The sequence below is a fragment of the Trachemys scripta genome, chromosome 2 (assembly GCF_013100865.1).
Source record: "Trachemys scripta elegans isolate TJP31775 chromosome 2, CAS_Tse_1.0, whole genome shotgun sequence".
NCBI classification, from domain to species: domain Eukaryota; kingdom Metazoa; phylum Chordata; order Testudines; family Emydidae; genus Trachemys; species Trachemys scripta.
The window spans coordinates 154,693,744-154,719,139 of record NC_048299.1 but is presented as its reverse complement, the minus strand read 5'-3'; the positions used below and the strand labels follow the sequence as shown (position 1 = coordinate 154,719,139).

The 25,396-nt window shown below is 44.0% G+C and overlaps 1 long non-coding RNA gene across 1 annotated transcript in view; it reads left to right on the top strand.

Moving 5' to 3' along the window:
* The window catches only part of LOC117873001, a 95,569-nt gene extending 70,691 nt beyond the window's left edge, over nucleotides 1-24,878 (top strand). The window contains exon 4 of the long non-coding RNA XR_004644620.1: nucleotides 24,267-24,878. This is a non-coding gene — a long non-coding RNA (uncharacterized LOC117873001). The remainder of the gene's footprint in view (nucleotides 1-24,266) is intronic.
* The last annotated feature ends 518 nt before the right edge of the window (nucleotides 24,879-25,396 follow it).

Sequence of the window (25,396 nt, the reverse complement as noted above, 5' to 3'; positions counted from 1 at the left end):
AAGGGGAGTTTGCAGTGAAGAGCAGGAGGGAGAGTAGCAGTATGTGTATATGGGTGCGTGTGCATGCAGAAGAGAATGGGCTGTGTGTATGTGCAGGGAAGAAGCAGAGAGGGGTGTGTGTGAGTGCACAGCAGGGGCACAGTGGTGTGTGTAAGGACTAAGGTGGGTAAGGATTCCAGGAGGGGCACACTTCACTGACACAATCACTCTCCCGGAACTCTATTTATTTGGTAACTTGCTAATGACTTCTCTGGTTTAGTTAAGTGGTGGATGTGCTTTGACACAAATACGAAATAGAACCCTGGTTACTACCTGGCCCTAGCGGAATCTCCTTGACCATCATGATGCTATTCCTACTAGCCTCACCATTATTCCTAATAATCAATATTAATTTTCACTGCATTCTCCATGGTTTAGATTTATTTTCTTGTTTAGAATAAGATCCCAATCTTAACAGCTTATTTGTAGCATTACCACCACCACCATCATTACTATTTGTATTACCATGGATTCTTACATAAAAACATCTTATGTAGATGACCGTGTCTCCCTCACAAGCAGCTTGTTTTGCTCACAGACTTTTCTCTGACTATTTCATCCTCACTTTGTAGGTAACAACGTTTTACAGTTTATGAAGAACTTAGCAACCCCCAATCAAGATCAGGGGCCCATTGGACTAGAAGCTGGGCATACACAGAATATAATACTCAATTATTCATTTATTTTTTTGCTTGTACATTTTAAAAAAGAGATGGACTCCAAACAAATACCCTGAATCCAGGTGAAACACGCTTGCAAAGTGTATGTTTAATGCATCCCACTCTATTAACTGCTCCACGTAGCGGATAATAGCCTGCTACTACTGCTAGCTAATGGAGTTACTGCTTTAGCTCAAGTGGTACGGCAGTGAAGCGCCTGAGTGACTCCCAGATGGTGGGAGTTTTCACATAAACACCCCTGGCCTTTCGGAAAGTCGTGAACTTTGTGGGTGGGGGCCATTTCTAGTGTCTTCAGAGACATGTGAGAAGATGCTGCATCTCTAGTGAAGGGAACAGACTCCGTTTGTGTGTACTTGGGGGGGGGGGGAGGGCACAGTGAGTCAAGAAGAGGCTCACAGGAGCAGAGCTGAGTAAAGCTAAGCTGCTTTGCTCCAAAAAGGTTCATGGAATGTTTCCTTCAGACTTTGTGCATCTAGGGCTCCTAGCTAGAGTTTTGCTTTGAGTTTCTGGTTCAACCAACCTTCATGTCTTAAAGCCTTGGTCTTAATCTTCAAGGCCAACAACAGATCAAGACCTGGCTACATGATAAGTCACTTCTCAATCTGCAAGCCATGGGGCCAAAGCTTTATTTTACCATATTTCTAACCAAATTCAAACTAGTATGCACCCGTGCTTTTTGCAAGAGATTCCAGTTTGATTTCCGGACCAGACACTGTGAAGCGCCTGAACTTTTGGGTGCTCATCTGAATCCGACTTCCAAACCTTTTTGAAGTCCACTCACCCTGACCCCAGAAGCCCCACGAAGAAGCCGTCAGCCAGAAAAACAGAGAGGGGGAACTTCAAAGTGGTAATTCAGAGCAGCTGTGTAAATTGACAAATACATGTGAGGAAGCTGGTGAGGGACAGACATGTTTATCTATGCATTTATCTGTTTAAACCAGTTACAATCAGTCCAGGGGTCTCTCAGAAGCCCCTTGTAATGAAATTGGCACCAAACCTGGCTTTTCTCCTTGGCATGTGATGGAGGGGCTTGAGAGAGCAGTACTGCATCCTGGCCAGTATTAATAAAATTCCTCTTGTGGAAAGAAACACTGTTTTAGAAAGACTCCTATGGAAAAAAGGTCAGCTTTGGGGCAAGTGTTTGACTGATAGCCTGTGAGCCGGGAAATGGAGAAAGGTCACTGAGAGGCTGTGAAAGGTGGTTTGTCCGGGTGCCAGAGTCAAAGTGTGGGTGTGACTGAAGCCTACGTCTTACCCCTCATTCATTACAATCAATCACACCTTGCACTGACAGTTGAACAATTTGTAACCCCCCCCCCCACTTCTCCCATTCAAGTGCTTAACCTGAGTCGGTGCTCCAGGGCCAACCCTGTGTTCTGCATTCACCACTCCCACAGAAGATGGATGGGCTATTCTAGCTTTCCAGCGAGTGGGGGGTTTGAAGTCATCACAGGTAGAACCACAGTTCAAAAGCAGGGGAGTGGATTTCTCCCAGCAGGGACACAGGAGATGTTGTCCAGTGGGGTGGAGCTCCTCCCTTTGTGAGAAGTGGGGAATCGGGGTTGTGACCTATCGAGGTTGATCAGTTTAGGTTTTTTTCATCTTGCACCCTTGTGTTTCAGGGCTGATTCCCTTTGTAACTCAGCTGGAACTGAGTTCTCCCAGGGCTCAGGGTAGAACCAGAAAAAAAACACTGAGCGTTGCATGGCTTGGAATGATGCTCATAAATGGTCCACTGGCTCTGCTGCAGGGAGGGGAGAGGAACCAAACTAGGGCCCATTCTCTTTCTCTCTCTCACACACACATGATGAGATTAGACCTGGAAGAACATTTTCCATCAAAGTGTTTTTTTGTCCCCAACTGTAAACGGATTCTCAATGAAACAGAAATTTTTATGAAAATAATTTCCTTTTTCACAGCAAAAAAGAAAACCTGTTTCTGGTAACTGAAAATTTCAATTTTTTGAAATAGTTTTCAGTTGCCAAAAACAGAGAGGGTAAAGCTTGGTTTGGTTTCTGAATTTTTGATGAAAATCTAAAAAATGTCAAAGTTTTTTGTGTGTGTGATGGAAATGATCTCCCCCCACACACACATTTTCCTCAATAGTTTTCACAGGAATAAAAAATAATTCCCTGACCAGCTCTTGGTGAGATACTACAGTGATGTGCAGCAGTCTGAGGAAAGAGAAAGGACAAACTTTCGCTTTGGGCTTTAAGATTCTGCAGCCCTCCTTGCAGAGTGTAATTAGCAGTGCGGACTGGGTGAACCAGGAATTGCAGAGGCTGTCAGGGGATTTTGACTAGATGGGCACAATTTTCCATTCAAAATGTTTTTCCAAAAATAAAAAAAAATATGGATTTTTAAATTTTTTTTCCAGTTTTTCCAATTTTTGTTTTCTCAGTTTTCATTTCCCACTGCTAAAAAAACAACGCAGAAACAAACATAAAAACCCCAACAACAAACCAAACAAAAACCCTGCAAAAAATTACCATTTTCGGTTTTGAAAAAATGAATTTTATTGAGTTTTGAGGGTTTTTTACCCTCAGGCAAACATGGGGAAATACTGACTTTTATGTGAAAAACGTTGAGAAAAGGAATATTTTAAAAATTTCAAATGACTCCTATGTCTCATTTCCCAACCAGTTCTAATTCAGACTCTGCAGAGCTTTGGGGAAAGAAGCAAGAGGGTCAGGGCTCCAGCATTCATTGCAAGTGGCCCCTTTACGCAGTATAATGTGGTTCATGTGACTTAGTTCTGGTTAGAAATTATCTAAACCACATTGCAAGCTCAGCTTTTTGGACCAGGGACTCTCTTTTAATTACATGTGTACACAATGCATAGCACAACGGGATCTCTGTCTGCGAGTAGGGCCGGTAGACATCATCACAATCCAAATAATTATTATAATAATGGCCAAAACACACAGATAATTTGGTTTTCAGGACAGCAATGGAAGCATAGAGGACACATTGGATCATGTTTACAGAGATGATAAACTCTTTGGACCAGATTAAAAAAAATATTTAGATGTCTAATGAGAGTTAGAACAATCTTTTTGTTATATATGTGCATAGCACTTGTCACAACAGAGCCCGGATCCAATGCTTAATTTTTAATGAAAGAGGTGGTGAGGCTCAAGCAACTTTTTTTTTTTACTTTCACAACTGACGTAGCAAGGCAGAGGTGCCAGGCTCTGAACTGCCAGGCCAGAGGTGCCGGGCTCTGAACTGCCAGGCCCAGAGGTGCCGGGGCTCTGAACTGCCAGGCCAGGAGGTGCCGGGCTCTGAACTGCCAGGCCCAGAGGTGCTGGAGCTTAGCCCCAGCAAGCCCTGGCACAAATTAAGCACTGCCCTGAACTTCTAAGCGCAACAACCACCACCAATAAAACAGAAGAACTCTAGAACCAGCTCAAAACAAAAGGGATAGAAGAAAACAGTCTTGTTTAATTGTGCCCTGTTACCATAGCTCCTGAAACAGGTGGTGATCAAACAGGTGGTTAATAATAAATAATAATAATATATGGAGATAAACCTATCTCCTAGAACTGACCCCAAAAGGTCATCGAGCCTAGCCCCCTGCCTTCACTACCAGGACCAAGTACTGATTTTGCCCCAGATCCTTAAGTGGCCCCCTCAAGGATTGACTCACAACCCTGTGTTTAGCAGGCCAATGCTCAAACCATTGAGCTATCCCTCTCTATGTTTCCCCCCTGTGTTTTTCTGATGAACATTTTAATCAGAATTTCTAAATTCAAAATTAATTTCTGAGTAGCTCCAAAGCAGATCAGAAAATAGTGGGAAACTTTTTAGCAATGTTTTTTAACCCTTGAGAGCTGGGGTGATTATGGTCAAAATTGCAACTAACAATTACACTGAAAAATTACAATGGCAATCCGGAAGATTTGGACTAGTTCCATTGTTCCTGATGGAAATGCTTAGTGTCCTTTAGCTACAACTGGGCTAACAGAGCAGAGAGGAAGTTGCATACAGAGAACATGAGTCTCTGGCTTCCATTCCCAGTCCTTCCACATACTGGCCAGGTGTGACTTTGGGCAAGTCACATCGCTTCTCTGTGTCTTGGTTGCCCCAAACAGTGGGAATAATGATAACACAAGGATGCTGATGTCCAGTAAATTAATTGTGCCTTAAGACACTTTGAGAGCCTTAGGCAAAAGATGGGAAAGTTGGTCACAGGGCTGTTGTCCCCCATCCTGGCTGCCATAAGGGCTTGGTACCATGGTATCTGAATGCCTTTCACGTAAGAGACTGGAATTAGCCAACACCCTAGTGGATTTTACAGAGCGTGTGTCTCATCTCTCTTTTCAGGCCACGGAAAGCTCTGCTTGGGATAGGGATGCATCAGTCATGTTGTATTTTGTGGCGGTACAAGAAGAAAGGCAAGAACTAGCATCTGTGGGCCCAACCAGCGAGGGTATTAAGGCTGCCCAAAGCTGTTTACAGCAGCCTTTGTTTTAGGGAGCAAGAGAGAGGTAGTCATGGGACAGCAGTCAGCATAAAAACAAGAGAGGAAAGGAAACTTTAATTAGGGCAACTTGAAGGCAGACTTTAACCAACAGTCAGCGGGAGACCTGGTTTGATCTCCTTGTGGGTTAGGCTGTTTGATTAATCGCGGTCCTGTCGAGAAGGATGGACACCTGCCTGTCACATGCTTTGATTCCCAACGAGGGCTTTGATCTCACTTGGCTGTGTGGGAGTGGTATTATAGAAATGTGTGTTCCCAGGTTGCTTTTATGCCCGTAGGGGGTCTATGGAAAAGAGAAGGAGGTGGGGGAAGGCTCCCAGAGTCACAGCCAGACCCTCAGATCAGATGTGCCGAGGAGACGCTGGGGCTGATGGGGGTTCATTCAGAGGGGAAAGTTCATTCACAATCTGGGGGAGGTGCAGCTGGCAATGAGGGTTTTTTTATTTTTTCCTTGTGAGGAAATAACCAGGAATGAAATAGAAAAAAACCCTTTGTGCAAACTGGTGTTGTACTGCCTGTAGCTAGTTCTCTGGGTAGTGTAACCAAGGACAGGAGTATCTGGGGAGGGGAAAGGGAGCTGTGAGGAGGGGAGGCCTGCCCTTTTGGGCTGGAATTGTTCCAGCTTTAAAATTTTTAAAGGAAAAGGGAACAGAGACCCCAGTCCCGAATGGCACGTATGATGGGAAGGAAAGGGACTTGATATTCTGCCTACAGCAGTTTGGAAAGGTGCATGGAAATCAATCAAACTTATTTAAATGCTATTTCCCCTTCCTACCCCGCTCTCTCCTTGGATACTTTCAGACAGAGCCTTTATCTGCCTTTCATCAACATGCTGCAGCCTGCCTGAGTGCTCCAGGGGCCATTTGGAACCAGGGCAGTGAGGAGAGGCTGAGAATACAATTGGGGGAGCTGAGAAGGGTGCGTGTCCATGATCACCCCCTGCTCTCCCCCACACCTGCTCCTCTCCTTCTGACTGGATGCTGTCTATTTAGATTGCGAGCTAGTTGGGGGCAAGAAGCTGTCTTTTATGTCTGTAAAGCACAATGCAGAGAGTCCCACTGAACCCCACCCGAGTGGTGCCCCAGGAGGGGAAGAGGTGCATGTTTCCTCTTGCTGCCAACCCAGTCTCTGGCCATGAGCAGCTATTAAGGGCCTGTGAGTCCCATAGGACCAGCACTTCCAGCAAGCAGGCAGTCCCAGGACCCAGAAATGGCTCAGTGCAGCTGCCCAGCCCGGTACTCCGGAAATGGAAGCTGCTCTCAGTGAACCATGACTGAATGAAGACAGAACTTCAAGAGAGGTAGAGGGCCCAGCAGAGGAACCGTTACCACTGAGGTTCCTAGTGTAGAACAGCAGCTGGAATTTTAACCACTGTTTCATCCAACTCTGCTCTGAGCAGGTCTAGATGACACCGGAGCCCATCTGTGGCTGTTGTATGATGAACAGAACTGAAGAAACAGGGCCAGATTTCAGAAGAGACCTAGTTTGGGGTGGCACCAGGGAGTTCATGAATGCAAGCTGGGACCAGGAGGCTTGCACATGGACTCCAGAGCCCTGGCATGTAACACTGGCCTCTCAGCATGCTTAATAAAGATCTTTTTCCTGCAACTCTGCATGCGAGCTGTATCCCATAGTGCTAATCTTACGGTAGTGTAAGGAGTTGGACTCGCCCCTGCAGCACCTCCTGCTGGTCGTCCTCGGGAATTATCTCTTTGACCCATCCAGGAGCGCCCTCTGCAGACCGGTGATCTGCCTTACTTCACTCTGGCCCCCGTGTCCCTCCCGAACCCGGTGCCCCTTCACGGGGTTTCTGCCCCCCTTGCAAAACCCCTCAGTCTCAGGGTCTCCCCCTCCCAGGGGAACCTCCACCTACTATCCCCACTTCGCCTCAGTCTTGGCTACTGCCAGTCATCACTTAGCCCCCGTTCACTGGGGCAGACTGCAGTGTATCAGCCACCCATCACAGGCAAAGAGGTTTGGGCCTGCTGCCTCTGCCTACCCGTGGGCTGCCCCTTTGCAACCCCAGTACCCAGTTGGCCTTACCCTAGGCCTGCAGTCTGGGGGGGGTTTCCAGGCCGGAGCTCCCCAGATCCTCTTGCCTTCCCCCAGCCCTGCTCTACTTTAGGTACCCAGGTACGGTCCCTAGCAGCCAGGCCCTTCTCCCTCTAAAGGCAGAGAGAGTGTGTTTGCTTGAGCTCCAGGCTCAAACCTTTATAGGGCCAGCTGGGTCCTGATTGGGGCGTGGGGCCAGCTTAGCCTGCTTCCCACTCAGCCTGGGCTGTTCCCCTGCCACAGCCTTCTCGAAGGGCTGTTTTAAGCCCTTCTGGGCAGGAGCGGGTGACCACCCCACTACAGGTAGCCTGGATGTGTAACAATGTCCCACCATCGGGGCACAGAGCACCACACTGAGTGGGTGTGGGTTACATACACCTCTGGCTGGGGAACCTTGTCCCGAGATCCTCCCTACTCAAATTCCCTTAAGGGACATGACCAGTTACAGTGTGCCCCTGGGGGGCGTGAACCTGGGACCTCTGGATCTTAAAGCATAAGCCTCTACTGCAGCCTCATTGACCTCTATCAGTGGCCCAGCTATCAGCAGATGGGGAAAGACCGCTGCATGGAGCAGGTGCAGGTTACATCTACATTGGTGCTGGCCCCAGTGGAGCTGCACCAGGTGTGGATGGGGCTAATAGAAGCACTAGTGTAGGAATGGCCACTGAGCACAACACTTCCCCTGCCCCTCTCTCACTCCACACACTTCTGCCATGTTCAGAGACAGGCCAAAGCTGGGCTCCGAACTGATATTCTTGGAGAAGAGGGTCAGGTTCAAATCTCTGGATCCAAACTCCCCCCCTGTGGTTTTGGTTCTGACTCCGGTCCCAGAGTAGGGGGGGCCTGTTTGTTCTCTCAGATTCCAGCATAACCTGATGAGAATGGCCACTCCTGCCTTGAGGTTTTGGCCTAAGATGGTGGGAAACTGGTGAGAAACTGAATCCTAGGGAAACTGAATCCTAACCTGCTCCAGGCTCAAATCTGGTAGAGATTTGGTTCGGAGCAGGATCTGGATTAGAGCCAGGCAAGGTCCCATCCTTCAAAGATGCTGTTTGGCATCGGCGACTGGTACCCTGCCTACCCTTCAGACAAGAACCTCTTCCCCTCCTGTCTCTTCTTCTCTTGCTGACTTTTGGTGGTTCCTTCAGCTTGCACCACTGGTCCTATCCCTCAGACACTTGCCTCTGGTCACTCGCGGGGAGCACCCGAAACTCGTGGTACGTTGATTGGTGCTGGGTTTGGTCCCAAGGTTATTCTCAGCCTTGACATTTGTGCCAACAGGCAGAACATGTCATGTTTATTTGTTAGAACAGGAGGGGGGCCATAAGTGACATGAAAGAAAATCCGGGCGTCTCCTGTTTCAGTTTGACCTTGAAACCATAATTGGGAGGTTAGGCCCCCTGAGAGAATGACCTGCACTTGGGAGCTAGAAAAAAAACTTGGCACATCTAGAATGCAAATTAATACCTCTGGAGGCGGCAACTAGAGGAGAATATCTATGCTTGAGGATGCCTCAAAGGCTTCTGCAGAATAGCTAAAAGAACAGCAAACTGAAATCTAATATTTAGTATGTGCTATTGCCCACTACTGTACAACTCAAAAAGCAGAGACACGGACACAGTGCTAGAGGCACAAATTGGGGGTGGCTGGCATCAGAGATCTTGGTGAAGAAGCCTCCGCTCAGCTTCACAAGCTACAATCTCTTTTGCAAACCCGAGTGTCCAGCCCAAGAGAGATGAGGCTGCTCTAGCATTTGCAGAAATTATTGATAGGACTAGAAGTAGGGGAATAACGCTCCAGATTAAATTTGCTGGCAAAAAAGCAGGAGTCAGGACTCCAGGGGGCTATTACTGGTTCTTCTGCTGACTCGGGGTGGGATATTGGGCAAACTGTTATTATTTTATTAGGATGGATTCTCAAGCAAAAATGTCAGTTATGCACCCAACACGCATCTATGCCTTTGAAAAGAGCCCCCGGTCAGGGACCAGGGCCTCAACGTATAAGGTGCTCTACAAACATGTAATGAAACAACAGTTAACCGCTTCATGCCTCAGTTTCCCCATCTGTAACACAGGGATAATTATACTTGTCCTCCCTTTGTTGCAGCACCATATAATCTACAGATGAAATTTGTAGTGTTACTATTTTTATGGCTTTTCGTATTGCCTTTGGATGGGAGCAGGGAGTGTTTTCATGACGTACTGCAGCTTGTCTGTCACAAGCAGCAAATGTTCTTGATTTTTGGGAAAAAAAAGTCTAATTAGGTCAGAATCAAGAAAGGGAAAGCCCTCTGCAATGTATGAATATAACAAAAACAAATTTTAAAAAGTTCCGGACAAGCCCAGTAAGTCGATAATGTGGTGTCCTGTTTCTTCATTTCTTCAGCAAGGAAGCAGTGTGTTGGATTTAAAATATCCCTCTGGTAAATGCTAACTATTTAAAGAGTGCTGGGGTCTTAGAGATGCAAAACAAAGATTTGTTGATTAAAAACACATGGTTGTTCTCGAGACAGGAGTAGCCAGAAAAATCAGACCTGACAGTATTTTGGCTTTTTCTATCCCACTAGACTTGATGGTGATTTATTATAGTGATGTCAGCTGTGGTTGAAAAAGTTCCCTGTGTTGTCTTAATAAAAGAGCTTTACCTTGAAATCATTACACTCTCAGCCTGTTTATTTGAAGAGATGACTGTGAATGTCAATGGTCCTCTCTAAATCACTCGGCCCTTCCCTGGAACATATGCCTGCACATGAGGTGCTGTGACAGCCTGGAGCTTGCCTTGCTAATGAAAGCCTTGTGATGGATCTGATCAGTATGGCTTTGAAACCTGGAGGAGAGATAAGCACACCGGGCAAAGGAGCCACCACAATAACAAAGGGAATGAGAATTAGAAAGAAGGCTGCAGTTATCTATCATCTATTGCCATACATGCATATGCATGGATGCATGGATGTATCTGTTGCTTGCAATGAGCCATCATCTATCTATGTATCTACAAAGTAAAATAAGTCAGAATTAGCACATAAAAATCTGAATTTTTTAACATGGTATCATGTTTGTCCTTTATGGGGCAGAGTCATGCCAATCTACAATAGAAATTGATAAGATCAACTCATTCCAAAGTAAATGCCTGCAGGAAAAACTTCAGAGTCCATTAGAAAGAGTTTCTTGCAACATCAGAAATTCTGACAAACCAATCTAAAGCTTCAAATAAGAAGATGATGGATATATTTAGGACAGGCTTTAAGGGTGCCGCCACGGCAAGTGATAATGTGGACATGAACCGGAAAGAGAAAAAGATGGTGACCTAGAGAAATAGTATGTGGAACAATAGAGAAAGAATCCAAATCAATCAACACGACACTCAGGAGCCTGAACAGACCAGCGCAAGACTGAAATAAATGGGGGAAACTGGTAGACAACCTATATTCTTCTATGCCTTCAGGTGCAAAGAAAGAAAGAAGTTTATCCTCTTCTTTGTTTTTTTGTTTGCAGTGTTATAGCTCTGTTAGTCCCAGGATATTAGAGAGACAAGGTGGGTGAGGTCATATCTTTTATTGGACCAACTTCAAATATATTATCTCATCCACCTTATCCCTCAGATATCCTCTTGGTCCTTTGACCAACATTATACTTAATGGTGAGCAAATCCAGTCACAGGCGACTATATAAGGCCTGTGCGAAAGGTGCCGGGCAATGGAGAATCAGGCCCACTTTCTGTTATCCTAGCTTACTATGCCTGATCTATTCCTTAGAGTCAGGGAGATATTTGCCATTAATTGGGTGCAGCACTAAAGCATCATTTTGAATGCATCAGTAGCTAGACATGATTTTCAAATGTATTAGTTGATTAGCACAGGAGTAGTTAGCACATATGAAACACTGCGTGTTTGCTGTAATAGTCGTATGAACTTTTCAGTATGCTAAAGCACAGTCTTACAGTGCCCAAATCCATGTCTATTAGAGTGGAGTAAAAGTCACTTAAATGCTTTTAAGTTTCTGTAAAATGGGAATAACATGTACCTAATTCCCTCCAGTGGTGTGAGGCCTAATTCATTAATGTTAAAGTACTTTTATGTCTTCTAATGAATGGTGTCCTAGAAGTGCCGAGTATTATTATGACTGAAAGCAATTCCATGTACTGGAGCCCAAAGCTGATTACACAGCCTCCTTCCAAGGCAGCCAGGTGGTGATACAGTTCTCTTTCAGAGATGAAGCTTCACACTGGAAAATAGGAAGAATAAGCCTATGGAGAGAGGGGCATTCCTTGAACATAAGAGATGGGATCTTTTAAGTGGCTGGAAGCTCCTGGCTACTGTCCCAGGAAAGTCACACTTGTAAGAAGCTAAAGGATTCTAGGCAGGGAAGGTTGAACTGTTGCTGCTGGGGATGGTAAGAAGCCCGTGCTCCCACACTACACAGGTCTGAGAAATGCACTGACCTAAATGGGGCCCCTCTAGATCACGATGGGCAGAGCTGGTCAAAAAGTTTGCTGAAGGCTCTTGGTTCACACATTGATCATGACTTGCACTGAGCATTGTTACAACTTCATTAACTATGTCTACAGCACCACTGTAATGCAGCCAGATCTGGGGTAGATGCCAGCAGCAATGGACCTGTATTTTCTAGAATGTAAAGAGGAATGTATAGTCAGTTTGGCCTTATTTTTAATGCAGAGAGTAGGATCTTGAAGTAAAAGCTGCAGAAGGCCAAACACAGCCAGAACAGCAAGGCTACTGTCAGTTAAATTTCACTTATGTTTGAGTAAAATGTCCGGCTAGATAGCAGATGCTAGGTTATTGCTTGCAAGGTTAAGGGATAAAGAGGAAAACAAACATATCCTTCCCGTGTTTAATTTCAGTGTCAATATATATGTGTCATATTCTGTATACAGTGTCTAGAGCAGTGTGAGAGATTTGAGGGGAATAACCTACCAAACCAGGCCTGCCATCTCTCATCTAGATTATAAAGTTAGCTGAGCTCAGCAAATCAGCTTAGCAAAAGCCCCCAGAGACGTAACTTACCTGGCGAACAGGACATACACCCAGCTCCTTCACAGCATGATATAAACTTGGGGATCTCTCTTCCTGTCTAGTTCTGTACTGCACTAATAATAAAGAACCCGGCTGAAGCAGAGCACCCAGGAGGATTGGGGTGGGAGACAAAAGAGCTTTCGTTCCAGCCAGCAACCAATGCCGTGGACATTTATCTCATCACCTTACCCGCCAGGCTGCCGTCCATTCAAACCTACTACAAAGAAAACCATCAGGCAAATCTTTCCTTCCAGAACAGGGAGCCTCACAAAAAGATTGCTGTTGTCCTTATCTTGTTGTGTTGGCATGTCATATGAGCCTGATGGGGACTCCAGAAATTATCATCCTTACCCTTTATCCCAATCCTTCCCCACCCCTGCTCCACTTATTGTAAAGTAACAATAGACCCAATGCTAGGAGGTGTTAGGTTCTGTGAGGTGCTTTGCACTTTCCTCTTCCCGTGGGTGCTGAGGACACTCTGTATCTCATGAAGCCCTGCCCTAAAATGGCACCAGGCAACCCCCTTTCTGTCTCTCTGTTAGACTACAGTGAGAGCTAAGTAATATTTACTTCTTGGATAAACAGCCATCATCTCCCTAGCTGGAGTTCATCACAGAGAAGCAAGTTAAATTCTTCAGAGATAATCCCCAGGTACTGCGGTTTGCTGAACATGAGGCATTAGGACAGGCTGCAGGTTGCCCACCACTGCATTAGGACGTCTTGCACTATAAGTGGAGGCTTCAGGCCAGTGAATGCATTTTGACATTGTTATAGGCCAAATCCATCCGCAGTGTAAGTGCAGTAAGTGTACCTCCACTAACTTCAACCGAGACCTGCCTCCTTACACCAGGACTGGCAGGTTTCTGTATGAGAGCGCATTGGCACAGCAAACAGGCTTTAAATTGTTTTGGGAAAAAACACAAACACAGAACAGGCTACAGTTGGGTCCACAGCAGAGATCATTGCGGGTTTCTTTTCTTTGAGGCAGTGGAAAGGCCCATCTATCCACAGCTCTGAAAGCTCACTCCATCCACCAGCCAAAAATTCCCTCAACCTTGAGGCCTCATGTAATGGATAAAGTAATTGCAAATAGCAATAAGAAAGAGACAGTAATAATATGCTTCTCCAAACTGTTACTCATTTGAGTAAATCTCCTTCAATGGGACTATACATGAAGGAAATTCAAACCTATTCAAAGCTAATGTACTACTTAAGTTGCAATTATGACCTGTTTTCACTGGTCTACAGATTTTGTACCAGTATAACTATTCCAGTTAGGGCTGTGATTTTTTTTTCACTGAAATAGTTATATCCCTACAACGCCTAGGGCAGACACAGCTACACTGGTATAAAGATGCCTTGTACGGGTGTAGCTTATTTCCCTTCCTGTTCAGGAATAGCTATATTAGTATTCAGCCTCTTTATGCCAACATAACTGTGTCCACCATAGGGGGTTGTACCTCTCTAATTATACTGGTATAGTTAAAGTGGTACAATTTTTTAATGTAGACTAGGCATTTTAGACTTATGTGGTGCATAGACAGTGTGCTGGCCCCTTCGCAATGGGGTAAATTTAACCTCATGCAAATAAACCTGACTCTTGAGGATTTGCAGGACCAGACTGACTTTGTGCTTCTAGAACAAGGTTCATCTGGGGATCTCAGAGTGCATTTAATTAAGCTTCACAACACCCTGAGAGGGAAGCAATTGATTTTGCAGATAGGAAAACTGAGGCAAAGTTAAGTGACTTGCCCTAGGTGATACAAGAAGTCAGTTGCAGAACTGAGAATGGAACGGAGTCCTCTCCTGCATGATACATAATTAAATCTGCAAGAGCCTTCAACATGGGAATTATATTAGAAATAATGCAGATGTTGAACAAACTCAGTCTAAAGCTTGTTTACTTTAAAGTAACCCAAATATGTATTGACTGGGGATTTGCTGATCCTACTGAAGTAGATGAGAATTTTAACCATTAACTTAGTAAAAGATGAGTTAGACTAACAGTGAACGCTTTTGAAAACCACACTCTCCGAGTGCCTTCTCCTCTCTGTAGATGTATTTGCCCTAGGCATGTTGTTAACATTGATACCCGACATATAATCCAAATTTCTTAAAAGAATTATACACTTTACCATTAAACATACATATTATTATTATTAGATTGAGCCAGATACCAATATGGCTGAGATCAATCACTGCTGGAGCTGTTAGAAAATTAGCCAAGCTTAACAAACTTTATGCATGGCTTGCTACTGCAGCTGTGGATCCAAAGGAAAACAAATGTATTGACTGGTTCTCTATGGAAGAGGATCTATAAATTACCCTTGTTAGAAATGAACCATAGCTACAGCTGATTTGAATGCAACCCTCATAGGTACAGAGCAGGCTTCAGAGGAGCTGAGGTTTTGGAATTTTCTCAGAGTCCACAGTGGTTCTTTTCTTATGTCTGTATCTAAACCGTGTTCCCATTCTGTGGGTTTGAAGAGAGGGGAGTGGGCTGGATCACCAGGTCATTGGTAATGGGCTAAGGAACCTTTTACCTCTAGGCCAACAGCAGTGCAGGTCAGTAGAGAGTTAATGTAGCGGTTGGCTGTTGAGTGACCTGTGTGAAATGAGCTGCTAGGTCTCAGTTCACTTCCTAATGGGCAGACCTAAGAAATAAAAAAAAGCCCATTACACTTGACACTAGTATTTCAGCTCTCTCCCTTTTCCACTGCAACTTCCCCAGTGCTGTTCCTGTCCTGGCACACCACCCAGCTCCACCCCAGACCTTTAATCCTGGTCTGCAGCCCCCATTGCTACCCAGTCTTTGATGGCTCCCATGGAGGTGTCAGTGCTAAGAAGGAACTGGCTTTTCTATCCCAGGAAAATGTTCAAGATTTTGACCTTTTTTCCTGTCCCAAATTGGGCCCAAAAGCTCAAAATCTTGAAAATGTTCACAAACCAAAAATTGGAACAAATGTTGGTTCATGTAAATCAAAACATTTCCTTTCAATCATTTCTAAATGTTTTGTTTCAATTTTGACCTTTTAAAATTTATTATAAATTAAATGAAATTTCTAAACAAAAAGTCGTTTCAAAGTGAAAAACAGATTTTTTTTTTCTTCTGATGAATTGACATTTTCAAATCAAAAAGGAAATCGCTGAAAAATTCCCGACTGGCTTTCTTGTCAACAGTGCTGAATTCTTTGCTGGAGAGTGTGATGAGGAGGGGAAATTGCGGCCTACGATAAAGTCACTTGTGAATTAGGGGGCTGATTCTAAACCCACTATACAAAGTGGCGGAACATCCACTGAATTCCACAGAAGAAGGATCAAATCTTGAACCAGGGTTTGACCACAGGTCTGAAGAGGTGAAAGGCTAATTTTACCACCCTCAGCGCTATCTAAGTCTACTACAGGCTTCTGTACGGAGATGAGCTAAGGAGGTTGTGTTCAGGGCAGGGGTTGGGAGCTGGATTAGGTTTAGGACATTTTTGAATTTGAAGCTGAACCAGGGCTGGGGTTCAGGGTTTGGGTTTGGATTTATTGGTTCTGAAATCTCACTAGCTGCCTTTGGGATGTCTGAGCCTCAAATGACAGCAACATTCCCAGATTGTTTGCAAGATTTGGGCCACACTTGAACTGGTAATTAAAAAATACAGGGCCCCTTCCAACCTGGAAGTAAAATCATGGCAGGCAGATTCTTGTTTGGGGATTCTATATCCCTCTCTCTCCTCAAAATTTAAAGGGCATTGAATTTGAGAGTCCTGCTTTGGGCCATCTCTAGATGCCGGCACTTCTCCTATCTCCTTTAGCCAGGTTAACATTGTCATGCAACCAATGTTGGCAGAACAAAGAAAGTTCACAATGTGTGCTAGGAGACGTTGGTTTTCCTCTTGCTGCTGCTTGACAAGCAGTGAAACATGAGACAGAAACTCTGGATGGTTCATCCTTTTGAAACCTACAGGTATAACAAATGTTGATGGCACCAGCTGCCCATGCCTGATAGATAACTTTTTATTGGAATGGCAGAGCTGACAATTCTCACTCAGCTGCTACTAACCAGGCCTTTCCTACTCACAGCTGCTACTGTTTCTCAATAGTCCTGGGGTGACTGGAAATATTGCCTGGCTGGTCCAGCCAAGCCTCCAGAATGCTGACTGATGAGAGCCAGACAGAGCAGGGTTAAGGATGTTGCTGTATTCTAAAGGCATGATCAAAGCCCATTGGAGACAATGGGCACCAGAGGTATCTTAGTTCGGTGAGATGTGCCTCCATTCTCACCCCAGACTGGAAGTTACCCCTGATGTGTGTGATGACCCGAGGACAAAAGCTATATAAAACACAGAGTTATTCAGGAAGTCATTTGCAGTGCATAACAACTTGATTGGTGCTTCGAACTTCTGAGGAATGCTACATGTTCTGATAAGCCAGTAGCTATCTACATATAAACCAATATACAGGCATATCGCGTCTAAATAGCATTTCCGTAAGACACTACATTCTGGAGTGAAACAAACACCCTACGTTCAAGGAAGGGTAAGCATGTATCTCCACATTGCAAAAACAGTGCTACTGCTCCTATTTCGTAATTCCTTGCCCTAGTGTAGTGCCTTCCGCCTGCAGGTCTCAAAGCACTTGGCAAAGGAAAGAAATCTTCATAATCGCCTTTTGGCATATGGAGGTGTTGAGGCACAGAGAGATGAAGTTACTTTATTATTTGTACGGCACACAAATGTGATGGGTGCTTACTAATCACATATTAGTTATGTTTATGATGGCAATGCAACTGAGAATGGGGACCCATTGTGCAAGGCACTGTACAAACATAGATTAAGTCTACTGTCAATAGATTTGCCCAGGGCCACATGGCAAATCAGGGGCAGAAGCAGGACTAGAATCCAGTAGTAATTTGCCTTTCTTAACCACCAAACTTCACTGCTTCTTCAGGGAGCAGCCAGTCTCTTCTGCTGGGCTTTTGCATAGCTGGAGATATGCTGATCTCACTCTCTTGCATGGAGGCCACAGGGCTCCAAAATGCCAGTTATGATTAAAATGTACAATAATGTCTCAGTCTATTCATGGAGGATGCGGCCCGCACAGAACCGATGCATCATTTAAAGGAGCGCTTAAATGGGACTTAAGCAGTCCACAGGGCTCGTGTTGGCCCTTTGCAGAGTTGAATTAGTCAGTCCATAGATCAACCTTGTGCTGGGCCTCTGCACAGGGGGGAGAGTTGCTTTTCTGCATTCTCAGTTTGTTGAGCTCAGCAAAATGGGGCAGCTTTTCTGTAACTCACTGAATCAAAGGCATCTTCACACACCCCAAACCCAGAAAGGAAACATGATCCAGGTGAACAAGACCTTTGGTGGTGCTGAAATCTCAGTGCAAATCTCTGAACAGATTGAGCACATGCTCACCAGGGTAAGGCAAAGATATTACAAGCCAGGGGAGAAAGCAGGCAGGTACTTGGCAGATGGGATTCGAGTGGAAAGAGCTCACGCTCATGGCTCCTCTGTAATGAAGGGAGATGGGCAAGTTACAACCGAGCCAGCTGTCATAAATCATCAGCTCAGAAATTTCTTTCAGTCATTAGACACACCTGAAGACGCACTCCATACTACAGACTTGAATGCAGTAGTTTCATGGCCGGTGCTACTTTCAAATCACTCTCTTTCAGAAAGGAAGAATGAATTGGGTGCTCGTGTCCATGCATCTGAAACTGAAGATGCAATAAAAAGGAAATGCAGCCTGTCTGTCTGTTTTTCTGGATGGTTTTCTCCAGGCCTAGGCAGAGCTTTCAAACCACTGGTTCTGTGCCTAGGGACTTAAGATGGGTGAATCCCAAAGGACCCAGTAGTTTGCTTCCCTTCAGATGTTCTGCTACTTCTCCAAACTTATCCAAAATCTGTGAGCCTCCAAAACTGGACTGGAAATCTCAAGGCAGAATAGTGTTAGGGTGACCAGACAGCAAATGTGAAAAATCGGGATGGGGTGGGGGTAATAGGATCCTATATAAGAAAAAGACCCCCAAATCAGGACTATAAAATCGGGACATCTGGTCACCCTAAATGGTGTGCTGCTTCCAGGTGGGCTAACCTGAGAATGGGCTTTCTTGAGTTATTTTGGCACTTCCACACCCAGCCTGCTGTGAAAATGAAACCTTATGGGGGAAAAAGGTATATCAAAATGCTTCATGCCTCAAAAAAAAAATTACAGGGAAAAGTCTGGCAAGATTAGGGGGTTCTGATTTCATTGTAATGTATTGGCCTATATAGATTTACAGACACAAGAAGGGGGCAGCCATGTCATGGGACTATATGAAAGAATGGGAGAAAGATAATCTTGTGGTTAAAATGCTAGATCGGGACTCATGAACTCTTGGCTCAACTCCTGACTCTGCCACAGACTTCATGTGTGACCTTGAGCAAGTTACTTTACCTCTCTGAGCCTCAGTCCTCCTTCTATTAAACAGGGGTGATCACTGATTCATTTCTCCCACCCTTTGTCTGTCTTGTCTATTCCTACGATAAACTTTTCAGGGCAGGGACTGTCTCTGACTATGGGTATGTACGGCACCCAGCACAATGGGCTGTTGGGCTGTAGTGTAGCACAGATAATAATAATAAGCAGCCTGAGACTCTGCCTCCCATACCGTGCCTTGTGATCCATCACTGCTACTGACGTTTCTATTGGTTGTCATAACTACCTTCGGCCCCGATGCAGCAAAGTGCTTGGGAATGTGAATACAGTTCCATTGAAATCAGTGGGACTCTTCCCTGGCTTGAAGTTAAATGCTTTCCTGGCTCAGGGGGGCCTCATTGGGTAAGTCCAGCTCTCCCAATGGAGCGATGAGCATAGGAGGGAGGGTCCCTCTCGTGTCTGCAAGCCAATTAAAAATTAAATAAATAACGTTGTTAGTTTGCAAATAGAACTGTTACTCGTTACTCACGGTATTAACAGACTGCTTTTATTTTTTTATTTTATTTTTTTTGCAAGGCTGTGAAAGACGTTTGTTTCAGTTGCCAGCCTCTCTCCAGAACTAATGTGGGTGGATTGTGACAGATATAATTTCTCCATCCTACAGTTTCATCAACTTGAGTTCTGTTAAACTACACCCGCTGGGCTTAGCTCCTTTTAAAGTTTCCGCTTTGACAGGTAGATTTATTAGTCTTGAAATTTGTACAAATCAGATGTCACTCGTGGCAACTTGTCAAAATGTCAGTCTGGCGAGAGAGGCATGAAAGGGTTTTCTGGAGAGAGAGGGAGACGGGAGGCAGGCTTTAAAGAACTCGAGCAAAAGCAGAAGAAAGGAGCTGGGAGGGATTGCAGCCTTCTTGATCCTGGGGGTTTTACTTTATTAAATATCTAGCGCCATACAGTGGGAGATGCCGTTGGATCCAAACCTCCAAGACATCAAGGCTGACAGCTTCCACTGATGGCTCCCATCTCTTACTGAGTCAAGTTTCTCAGCTTGTTATGTACATTTAGGGGAAGGTAGGGAAGGGGGGAGGGTTAAGTTCAGCTCATTTTTTTAATGCTGTTATGTTTGAAATGTTCTATTTTATCCCTAACAAGCCATGATCTGTACAGCAGAACTGGCTCTGGAGGGTGATGTATTGTACAGGCTTTCTCCTAATAAACTACAGCTGCAGTGTTATTCAGGAGAGAGAAGAGGGGGGAAAGTAAAAATAAAGAAGAAATGGCTAAAATGCTGCAAAAGGTGCTGAAACTAAAGCTGACAGGATTCTGTGAGGAATCAATATACCATAGCACCTATTCTCTTCCTGAGTCCTTTCTCCAAATACCAGATCACAACAACCCCCTTATCCTCTGTTCACCATAAATCCAAGGCACGGGCTTTTATTAGTCTGGATAAAATAAAAAACTGACCTAAATAATTCCATGATCCCTCAGACAAAGCAACTGCAAAATGTTCATGGGGGGAAGAAAATTCCTTCCTGACCCTTGCATCGTTGTATATCTTGAAACATGAGACCATTTAGCCCTTGCCCTGGTCTGAGTTTTGCACAGCTGAAAAATTATCCAGCCCTTTTTAAAATCCAGACGTAGTATTTATTCGGCTCAGCACATTCACAAGGCCCAATCTCAAACTCTCCGTGCATGGAACCTCTACTGATGCCAGTGGAAATTCTCCATGCAAAGAGCTTGTTGAATTAGAGTTTAAGGGCCTGATCCAAAGCCCAATGAAATCAATAGGAGTCAAGCCACTAACTTCATTGGGTTTTGGGTCAAGCCCCGAGATTAAAACTGTTCTTGAAAAGAACGGTAGAGGCACAAATGATGACTGATGAAGGCAAGAGCTAATGATATTTTAAACGCTCATCATAAAAGATTACTCACTAGAGCTGGTTGAAAAGTGGTATTTGTTTTCCATAAAATTCGACCAAGATGAAAACCATGTAGTTTCAGAGCACATTTTTTGTGGAACATGTTTTTTCAATTAAATGAAAACTGAAAAAAAAAAAAAAATGTTGGCGTTTGAAAACCAAAACATTTTTTCACTTTTTTTGGTCCCTCTCTCCTCTCCCCCGCCCAAAATAAAATCAACCTGGAAAATTTCAACTGAAAAGCACATTTTCTATGACAATCTCCATTTTGTTTGAAAAGTCATTTTTGGCTGAAAAAATGTTTTGACAAAGACATTTTAATCAGCATTGTTACCCTGGGCAAGAGGGTGGGGTTCAAATTTTGCAAAGCTTCTATGTATAAATAAATATAAAAGTGAATGTGTATGTATAATCCTAGTGCTATTAAAACAGATTTACAATGTTATTGTGTGCAGTTCTAGATAGGTCACTCTCAGAAGGACAATGTTGAGATGCCCCAAAAATGCAACTGAGGATCATAATAAAAGAGACTCTGTGAAAACAGACTTGGCTTTTATGAGGAGGAGAAAGAAGGAGACCCAATGGGAAAGTGGGGACATAGCAGGGTTCTTGTAGAAGGGTATGTGGTAATGACAATGGTTAGCTTAATCTTGGTCCCACTGAAGTTCACTGACAAAATTTTCATTAAATTCAATGAGAGCAGAGTTATATCTAAACTGCCCAATATATTAATAGCAAGCAAGGTGTGGCTCAGAAAACACTCTCTATGTAGAACAAACAAGTTGTTTTTATGTATGGTTAAGGTGGTTGCAATGTGTTTTATGTATGGTTAAAGTGGTTGCGATGTGAATTGATCTGTCAAATTCGAAGGCATGCAAATATGTGCAAAAAACCAGATGGGCACATTTGAGTTGAAAGGCGAGCTGGTAATCTACACTACAGTCACCAGGTATTGAGAGATCAGATGATTCCATTTAAAGATGATTTGGGTCTACTGGCTTGATCAACGTAATCCCATGAAGTTATATCCCCATGGGTGTGTGGTAACTTTTTTTTTTTTTACTGCAGCAATGCTTCCTTCCAGCACTTCCCTACATAATTTAAGCTGAGAGTTCAGACTCCTCCATTCGCGTGATGTGGAGATTCTCTTAATCATCAAGCTCAACTTTCCCAGAATAATAAGAACAAAACTGGTGACAGGGAAATTAGCTTCAATAGTTTCCTTATGTACAAAAACCCTCAGCTATTGGTGATGGGAGCCAATATAAGAACCTCCAGAGAGAGAGAGGATACAATGAAACCGGGCCTAAGCAACCACACAAGGGACAGCCAAAACTTGTCACTTAATGGAGACTTAAGGCTGAGGGGAGATAGGATTGCTCTCTATAAATAAATAATTCCTCTCCCTCCCTGGTATTTATCCCTCTGATATAAGTTCAGTACCAATGTGGACACAAGAACAAATGGATATAAACTGGCCATCAGGAAGTTTAGACTTGAAATTATACGAAGGTTTCTAACCATCAGAGGAGTGAAGTTCTGGGATGGTATGATGGGATAGCCTAATTTTGCCAATTAATTGGTCTTTAACTATTAGCGGTAAATATGCCCAATGGCTTGTGATGGGATGTTAGATGGGGTGGGATCTGAGTTACTATAGATAATTCTTTCCTGGGTGCTGGCTGGTGAGTCTTGCCTACATGCTCAGGGTTTAGCTGATCGCCATATTTGGGGTCGGGAAGGGCAGATTGGCAGAGGCCCTGGGGTTTTTTCACCTTCCTCTGCAGCATGGGGCACAGCTTACTTTCTGGAGGATTCTCTGCACCTTGAAGTCTTTAAACCATGATTTGAAGACTTCAATAGCTCAGACATAGGTTAGGGGTTTGATACAGGAGTGGGTGGGTGAGATTCTGTGGCCTGCGTTGTGCAGGAGATCAAACTAGATGATCATAATGGTCCTTTCTGACCTTAAAGTCTATGATTCTATGAGATGGTCCTATGAAAAGAATGGAGCAGAATTATATTTGGGTCTATCTGGAGAAACTTTGGGATGATTTCTTAAGACAGGAGACAGCCTAGTAAAGATGGTCTCTTGTACAGGATTACTAGAACTGTAAAATCTCTCCTGCTTAATTTATTTTAGAGTTTTCTATAGCACTGTAGTTCTAAGCAAACTGAGCTGAGTCTCCATCAACACATTTCACACAAGCCACCAAAGAGTAGAATTGGATGGGAAACAGTTTTCCTGTCCTGCAAGAATTTTAGAGATTTCAAATGTTTTCCCCATCCCAAATCGGGACAAAAAGTCAAAATTCAAAAATTTCCATGAACCAAAATATGTTTTTGGATCGGGTCAATAGAAATGTTTTCTTTCAATTTTGACCTTTTACATTTAAAACAATTTTATTTTTACTATCAATTAATTTAAATTTCAAACAAAAAGTTGTTTTGAACCGAAAAATGAAACTGTTTCGTTTAGAAAATGTTGAAATGGGACATTTTAAATTTTTTTTTAAAATGGGAACTTCATTGAAAACGGTCCTTTCCCACAACATTTCAGTTCTAATGAAACAGCATTTTCTGATGAAAAACTGTTTTGTAGGAAAATTCCCGACCATCTCTACCAATGAGCTGTAAGAAGATGATTTACTGTCACTCTTAGCCTGTGGTCGGTATTCACACTGTCATTTTAGGCTGCTTTTCCCATTACCTTCTTTACTTTTCTGGCAAAGGGGTTCACCACAACAGATAAGGTGAAGGCATCAGTGTGGGCTTCAGAAGTTCTGAGCTTCACCCAGGAGGTGAATTATAAGCATGTGGGGCGGAATTCACCCCATATAGCTAACCAGCACGTGGCCTGTGCATCCTTTAAGTCCCACGTCAGGTCTCAAAATGGCACCTTTATGGTGCATAAGCTTTGTGTAAGCCCTCTGCATGGGGTCAGTTTCTCCTACAGTTTCTGCATGCCTCCGTTGGTTTTAGGGAGAGCTTTGGTACTGTTTTTTTTCCCCCCACTGCTAGTGCAGATACACATATTTTATTCTCTGAGCCTAAATCAGTCCCACGCAACCAGATGCCAGCACTGCATGAAGTAAAAGGGAGTGTCAGATGTCCGGGAGCTGGATTAGGATAGCAGTAGTGGGTCCGGTGCCCAAAGAGTCCAGAGGAGTGCACTGAAAAATCTTTACTGGAAAGTCACTCAGTGGCATAGGGAGATACCTCTCCGCCCTGGAATAGAGGGAGTATGAAATTATTTAAGGGAAGGAGGGACAAACACAATTATCTGAGCATGATGGGGCCTGATCCTACAAGGTATTGAGTGTCTCAAGTGCTTTGCTAAGCCTTGTGAAGTCATTTGCAGTTGAGAATGCTCAGTATCTTGCAGCACTGGGAGTTTACAAAGGGTTATTGATTATTAATAAGTATTTATTAGCACATTAGCCCCAGTCATGGACTAGAACCTCACTGTGCAAGGCGCTGTACAAACACATAACAAAAAGATGATCCCTACCCCAAAGAGCTTACAAGTTCCTTTGAATTCTTAGTCCACCCCTTTGATCTGCAAAACTTGGCTTTTCTTGTGCAGTTTCTAGTACCTTCTAATTTTCCCCAAATTACAGTTTCCTGTTTTTTCTTTTATACAGGACACAGGAAGTGCAGAGCTGAGAAGAAATGAGAAGGAAAATGGAACTTTTTCAAAGCCTCTAAATAGCATGACAGATTTGGTTTTAGTTAGAAATATTCTGTTCTTCAAATCAATTCAGTTCTTCCTGTATTTTGTCCAACACATTTACCCAGTCCTATAAAATAAAATAACCTATCCGAATTAGCAGATTGGGCCTCTTAGGCTACACATGGGTTCATGCTGCAAAACTCAGAGCCAAACTCAGCTCATGAATACCTCCAAACCTGATGGTGAACTTGTGAACTGACTGCTACCATCGGTCATCATCAGAGACTGAACACAGGGCCTCCAATGCTAAAAGAATGAACAACCACTGCTTGTGTTAAAGAAGCCTCTGGCTCTCAGCTGTAGTAGACTCATAACCTCTTTGGACCAGATGGAACTGTAATACACACCAAACAGTGGGTTACTGAGCTGCAGGGTTTCGCTTCAGGGCCATCTCTAATTCAGACAGGACAATCTCTGCTTTTCAGGAGGTCTGGTTATTTCTTCTGACCTTCCTCTCCCTGGACCTCCATTACATATCTACTTTGGGGGTGAAATTCACCTCTGTGCAGAGTCAGCAGAGTAATGGTCTCAAGTTGCAGTGGGTGGGGGGGTTTAGGTTGTATATTAGGAAAAAACTTTTTCACTAGGAGGGTGGTGAAGCACTAGGAGGGTGGTGGAATCTCCTTCCTTAGAGGTTTTTAAGGCCCGGCTTGACAAAGCCCAGGCTGGGATGATTTAGTCGGGGATTGGTCCTGCTTTGAGCAGGGGGTTGGACTAGATGACCTCCTGAGGTCCCTTCCAACCCTGATATTCTATGAATCTATGAGCACAAGGCCTGTGCACCACTTGTAGCCTCAAAACAGGACATGCATGATAATCGCACAGGCTGTACATTGATCCCTTAGCACACGGGGAGTCCTCACCCCACATTCATCTCTTACAATTCACCCTGTTTAGTCCTTCACCTTTACCCATCTGGCTGGGTTTTTCTGTCCTTCTGCCCTGTCCTATGGAGGGTGTGGGGGAGGGAAATATGTATGTATTAGAGAAAAGTGGTTTAGGTTGGGAATTTCAGCTTAATTAACAGCTACATCCAATACT